Consider the following 6,000-nt stretch of genomic DNA (forward strand, 5'->3'; position numbering starts at 1 on the left):
GGGGGGAATCCTCAGAAATGAAAGTCGGGCCCTGACTAGCCAAGCTGTACGTGTCCCATGCTCAGTGTGACGTCCACGGTAAGTCCACCTTGGTGGGCGGTTCAGGGAAGACGCTCAGGCCTCGCTGCCACTGTGTGCTGGAAGCAGCAGCTTCCAAGCAGGAACTGACGTGAAATCACAGTATTGTGCCCATAGCCAGTAAATCCCTTTCTTGTTAGTTGAAAAAGTTCTATTTCTAAGCCTGCTTAGGTCAGGCTTTGACTTCATTATTATGGATTCTTGGTCAGGGACAGACTGCTCTCACAGAGAAAAGCCCCCAAATAGGTGACACTAAAGGACGTGTTGGGTGCACTGCAAACAGAAGTCCAGAAGGTGCGACGGGAAGCAGAGGGTGCGGGGTGCTACGCTCTTAGCATGTTGGCAGAATCTCCAAAAAAGGGTGGTTGTCACAGATCCTGGCTGAAGAACTCTCATGGAGGCTCAAGAGTGTTGGTAAATGCTTCCTTTTTTATGTAAAATATTTTCTAAAAGCAAATTGTTATATATCTATCTATCCTCTGATGTAGTAAATTGGTGTATCTGAACCTTTGAGCCTGAAGGCTGATGATCTGCATTTGTGGAATCCCCAGGTATTCATGCAGTAAAAACAATGCATTTTATTCTTTAAAAGGAAGTGGTTTTGTGTTTTGGACTTTAAATAAAACTGTGTTCTGTAGATAATTTCTTAATTCCAGTCAAATGTCTCATTGGTAGGTAGTGTGGTGCCCAGTCCTGGAGGGTCTGTAACCGGCATGGTTCTCCACATTGCCTGACTGGTGAGGGTTTTAAAACGTGGGTTTTGTTTGTTTGTTTGTTGGGCTTTTTTTTTGTTTTTTGTTTTTTTTCTTTCTTATTCTTTTTCTTATGCTTCAGTATTAGAATTCAAACCCAGGTCTTCACATACTGCTCCAAAGTATACATCCTTCCTACCTACTGAGCCTAAATCTGTTTGTGATTCCTCCAATCATGCTTAAGGTTGGACATGGAGAAACACGCAGCATTCATCTTTTGAAATTGTGTGGTCCATATTTGCCATACAATAAAAGTCAAACTTATAATTTGTGTCTAATTCTGTACATTTTCATATATGTGTATATATATTTAATTATACTTAACTATGTGCATGGGGGTAGGTCAGAAGTGGGTTTCTGATCCCATGTTACTGGGATTACTGTGGTTGTAAGAGCATGTGGGTGGTGGAATTCAACTCCAGTGCTTTGGATGGGCACCAGTGCTCTTAGTCACTGATCCATCTCTCCAGCTCCTTACACTTGGTTTTGTATTCTTCAGCTTTAGAGTTCTGAGTAGTCATTTCATATACTACCAAATAATGGCTTTAGAAAACAGAAATATTTGGATATCACTTAGACTTTGGTTTCTGGTACACCAAATTGGCTCTATACAATTTTTGTTAAATGAACTTGAGAACTGAGAAAGTAAGCAGTATAAACCAGGATACCAAGGCTTCACAGAGCGCCAAAGCACATCTCAACAGTGTCTCTTAGTTCTGCCTGTTGGGTTTGCAATTAAGAATTTGTTGCTACAAGAAGAGAAGCGTAGGGAAGAGAAAAACTCAGGAAACCGTTTAGGAAGAGTGGACCATGCAAGTTTACGATCTAGCAGGAAGCCCTGCTAGTGACAACTGGCTGCAGGCAGACACTCCAGCAATGCAGCCTGGACCTGAGCAGCCAGGTGACCAGGACAGCTTAGCCTTACTATGCTCCTTCCTACTGTGGCCAGAGTCATCACAGGCGGCACTCCTCACAGAGCCTAGATGATACCAGTGAGAACTTGGAGAACAAGCGAAGAAACACTTGAGTTTGGTCGACAGGCTGGAGAGGGTTCCCTGGCTCAGAGCATGTACTGTTCCTGGCACAGGATGACTAGCACCCATGTTGGATGGATCATCACTGTCCACAACTCCAGTACTCGGGGACCTGATACCCTCTTCCGGACTCCGTAGGCACCTGCGTATGTGCACATTTACACGCACACACAGAACTGAAAAACAATAATGATTTAAAGAACAAACTAAAGTGTGATAAAGGTAAAAGGAAACTGCCCGGACCAAATGAGTTTTCCTGGGGAGGGGGGGAAGCTTCACCTGTGGGGAGACAGTGGGGAGATAGATCTTTGCCGAGAGTTAGAGGAGTTAGGACATATCTCACATAAGAAAGTTCCTGAAAAGGTATACGTGTGGAAAGTGCCTGGGCCCAGGAGTTAGCCTGCTGCTTTCCAGTGAGAGAGTTGCATCTCAGGAAGCCTTTCAGTATCTTTAGGTGGTATAGAATTTACTTACATATAGTAACAATCTGAACATCCTTTGGAAGTTAAACTGATAGTCCCAATATGAAAAATACCCTGTGCCCACCTGATGGTAGCCAGTGATGCCTGGTAATAGCATTAGATACTAAGTTCAGTAAGCAGGCCTGAGGCATGGTTTGCGCCCTGATACTCTCAATGCTGGGATGGCAAAGTGCTCAGAAGGCCTAAGTCTGAGCCGAACAACCCATGTGGTCAACCTCTAACCTCCTGAAGAAGTTCCAGGCCAGCGAGAGGCCCTGACTAAAATAGTGGATGGTACTTGAAGGACAACCCCTGTGATAAATAAGTTGTCACCTTGACAGAGTCTATCAACTGGAGACATGCTTCTGGCCATTTGTGTGGCAGACCGCCCTGGTCACGTTATTTGCTGTGGAATGACCCATCTGGACTTGGCGGGACCATCCCCTGGGTGGGGGTCCGGGTCAGTATAAAGTTGGCAAGGGGGAACTGAGCAGCAGTGCACTCACAGCTGGTTTTCTGATTGTGGTTGTGTGAGCAGTTGCTTCAAACCCTTGCCGCCATTCTTCCTCGCCATGATGGACTGACTGTACTCTTGAGTTGTCAGCCAAAATAAATCATTTCTCCAGTAAGGTGCTTTTGTCTTAATATTTTATCACAAAAAAAGGAAAAGAAAGTTGGAAAAAATGTCCTCTGGCACACACAAACTCTTGCTCTCATATCCTCTGGCACACAAACTCGTTCTCTCTCTCTCTCTCTCTCTCTCTCTCTCTCTCTCTCTCTCTCTCTCTCTCTCTCTCTCTCTCACACACACACACACACACACACACACACTATTTGACATCCGAAAAGTCATATTTGTGGTTTCCTGAAATTGCATAATGGTGCATCTAGTTGAGATACCAGAATTGAGACTGAGAAATTGTGAGGAGATCACGTGACAGCTCCAGTGTGGTATCTCCTGTTGACCCTCAGACTTGCCTTGTCTCAGCTGATCTTTTTACTTCACAGCCCAGCTTTGTTGAGCAAAATGAGTGATTAGAAGGACTGAACAGACTCTAAAGCCAGTGAATACTTTGTCAGTCATGAATTTAAAAAGAAAGAAAAAGAAATCACAAAATCAAATACAGATAACAAACAGTCTCTTGAACAGGCACAATCAAGTTCACTGATATGTGCTCTGGATGGTTCATTTTATATATTGGTTTGACTGGGCTGCGAGGCACAGTCGTCTGGTTGAACAGATGTTGTGAAAGCTATTTGTAGACATGATTACCATGTGAAGTCAGCAGATTTAACAACCGATCACTGTTTTGTGTGGTCAAACTACTGTCAAATCTACCTAGGATCTTCAGAACAGTTCAGCATAGAGCCAGCCTGTTTGAGGCTTCCTGGCGAAATTAATTTGTAGATTTTGGACTCCAGATTGCAACATCACCTCCTACCTGTATGTCAGCAGATTTCATAACTCACAGCAGTGTAAGCCAAGGCTTTAAATTCGCAGGCTCTCCCTTCCCTCTCTTTCTCTTGTTCCCTCTTCCTTTACCCTCTATGGTTGCCCAAATATAGGAATACTTCTTAATTATTAGTATCTCTTTTAAAAAATTGTTTCGTTTTGTTATTAGATAATGTACTACCTAGAGTCACATCAACCTGACAAACTATAGTCACTTGAGAGGATTTTAAAAAAATGCCTCCATAAGATCAGGCTGTAAGCAAGCCTGTAGATAGAGCCTTTTCTTAATGATTGATGAGGGAGGGTCCAGCCCATTGTGGTGGTGTCACCCCTGGGCAGGTGGTCTTAGGTCTTAAAGCAGGCTGAGCAGCCATCAGGAGCAAGCTGGGGAGCAGCACCTCTCCATGGCCTCTGCATCTGCTCCTGCCTCCAGGTTCCTACCCGGCTTGAGTTCCTGTCCTCACTTTCCTTCAGTGGTGAATAGCGATATGTAAGTAAGCTGAGTGAACCCTTTCCTCCCCAACTTGCCAAGGTTATGGTGTGTTTCATTACAGCAATGGCAACCCCAGTCAAGACATGTAACGTCTCTTCTTGTCTTGGGTCAATACTTGATCTGCTAGGACCTCATGGGCTTCAGTTTCTGAACTCTGAAGTGCACCACAGCTCTGGGATACTGCATTTGCCAATATGCAGATATACTGCACTCTTCCAATAACAGCGGGCATTCATTTTCATCTCCCTGGAGCAAGTCAGGAGATTGGCCGAAGGGAAGACAAAACTCTCCTGACCTCTGTGGCCAAAGAGTCAATCTGACATTTACAATAAAGAGTGTCATCTAGTGACTGCTCCAAATCACTTCTGTTGACTCCAATAATGATTTAAAAAAAACAAACAAACAAACATCCAACCTCAGAAGTAACATGAAGGCATTCTGTTTGGGGAGGAAATTTCAAGAAACCTCAAAATTGCACCTACTAGAGCCTTGGAATTGACTGCCCCAAATTTAATTCTTAGTTCTCTCCCACATGTCATTTTTAGTTTATGTGAATATATCTGACCTTTTTCTCTGAGGGTTCATACTCAGATAACTTGAGCCACGCCCAAAGGGTAAAGTGTAGAACCTAGACTAACTGCTTAGGTTACAACTGGCTCCTCTATTTACTGACTGTATGACTTTGAGTAAGAGACTTAACATCTGAACCTGACTAATTAGGGCAGATATTAGGGTCCCTAGAGCTCATCATGAAAAGCAGCCAGAACAGTGTCTGGCATATAGCGAACACTATAAAGCACTACCTATGATTATTACCCCTCCTTTGTTTTTCTAACACAAATGACCTAGTAGGTGTTATTGTATAACCCAATTGTATTCATTAATGTCCTGTAGATATCATTCCATACTATTACCTACTGATAAAGTCATCTCCCACTTCAAGTCGCATTCTCCATAAAGTGATTTCAATAATACCTAGAAGAAATATCTACATAGAAACCTTAACTCTTTTTCTTTATATTTCAGTGAATTAACGAATATGGGGGAAAGGAGTGTTTGGTAAACTAAATGGTGAAGTTGGGAGGAAGAGGTAGGTGAAGGCAGTATGAGGAGCAGGAAGGGGGAGTGGGGAGTCTAACATTTGAGGACAATGACTCACAAAGGATGAAGAACCTGGCAAAGTTACCTTCCTTCCCCTTCCTTGCCTTGGTCTACTGCTGCCTCAAGTGGGAAGGGGTGGATGGGGGAATAGGGAGAGGAAAGAGGGCTTATGGGACTTTCAGGGAGTGGGGAGCCAGAAAAGGGGAAATCATTTGAAATGTAAATTGAAAAAAATATAGAATTAAAAAAACATATTAGACTAAAAAAAAAAAAGAAAAACCACAAGAGTGTTTAAAACTCAAACATGTCTTGTAGTCAAAGGTGATGTTTGTACTGTGGATTTGCCCTCTGAGGTTTCCGGTGGAGGGATTTCCCCCTTCCTACCCAAGGATTAGGAAGTGCTGGTGTCTCTGCTACTGCTGTTGCCAAGTAGCAATTTGCCCCCACTGAACTGTAGGTCGTCCAGAAGGGAGACCGCTCAGAAGACGAGATGACAGGTGTCTAGAGGGACAGATGGCTGAGAGGTTAGTAGTGTGCTGCTCTTGCTAAGGACCCCAGTCGGGTGCCTAGCACCTATGTCTGTTTGCTCCCTCAGCTTCAGGGAATCACACACACACACACACACACA

The 6,000-nt window shown here is 43.7% G+C and overlaps 1 protein-coding gene across 2 annotated transcripts in view; it reads left to right on the forward strand.

Moving 5' to 3' along the window:
• The window catches only part of Pgrmc2 (progesterone receptor membrane component 2), a 29,617-nt gene that overhangs the window by 16,110 nt on the left and 7,507 nt on the right, over positions 1 to 6,000 (forward strand). The gene's annotated exons all lie outside the window — the stretch shown is intronic.

The sequence above is a fragment of the Apodemus sylvaticus genome, chromosome 4 (genome assembly GCF_947179515.1).
Source record: "Apodemus sylvaticus chromosome 4, mApoSyl1.1, whole genome shotgun sequence".
Lineage (NCBI taxonomy): Eukaryota > Metazoa > Chordata > Mammalia > Rodentia > Muridae > Apodemus > Apodemus sylvaticus.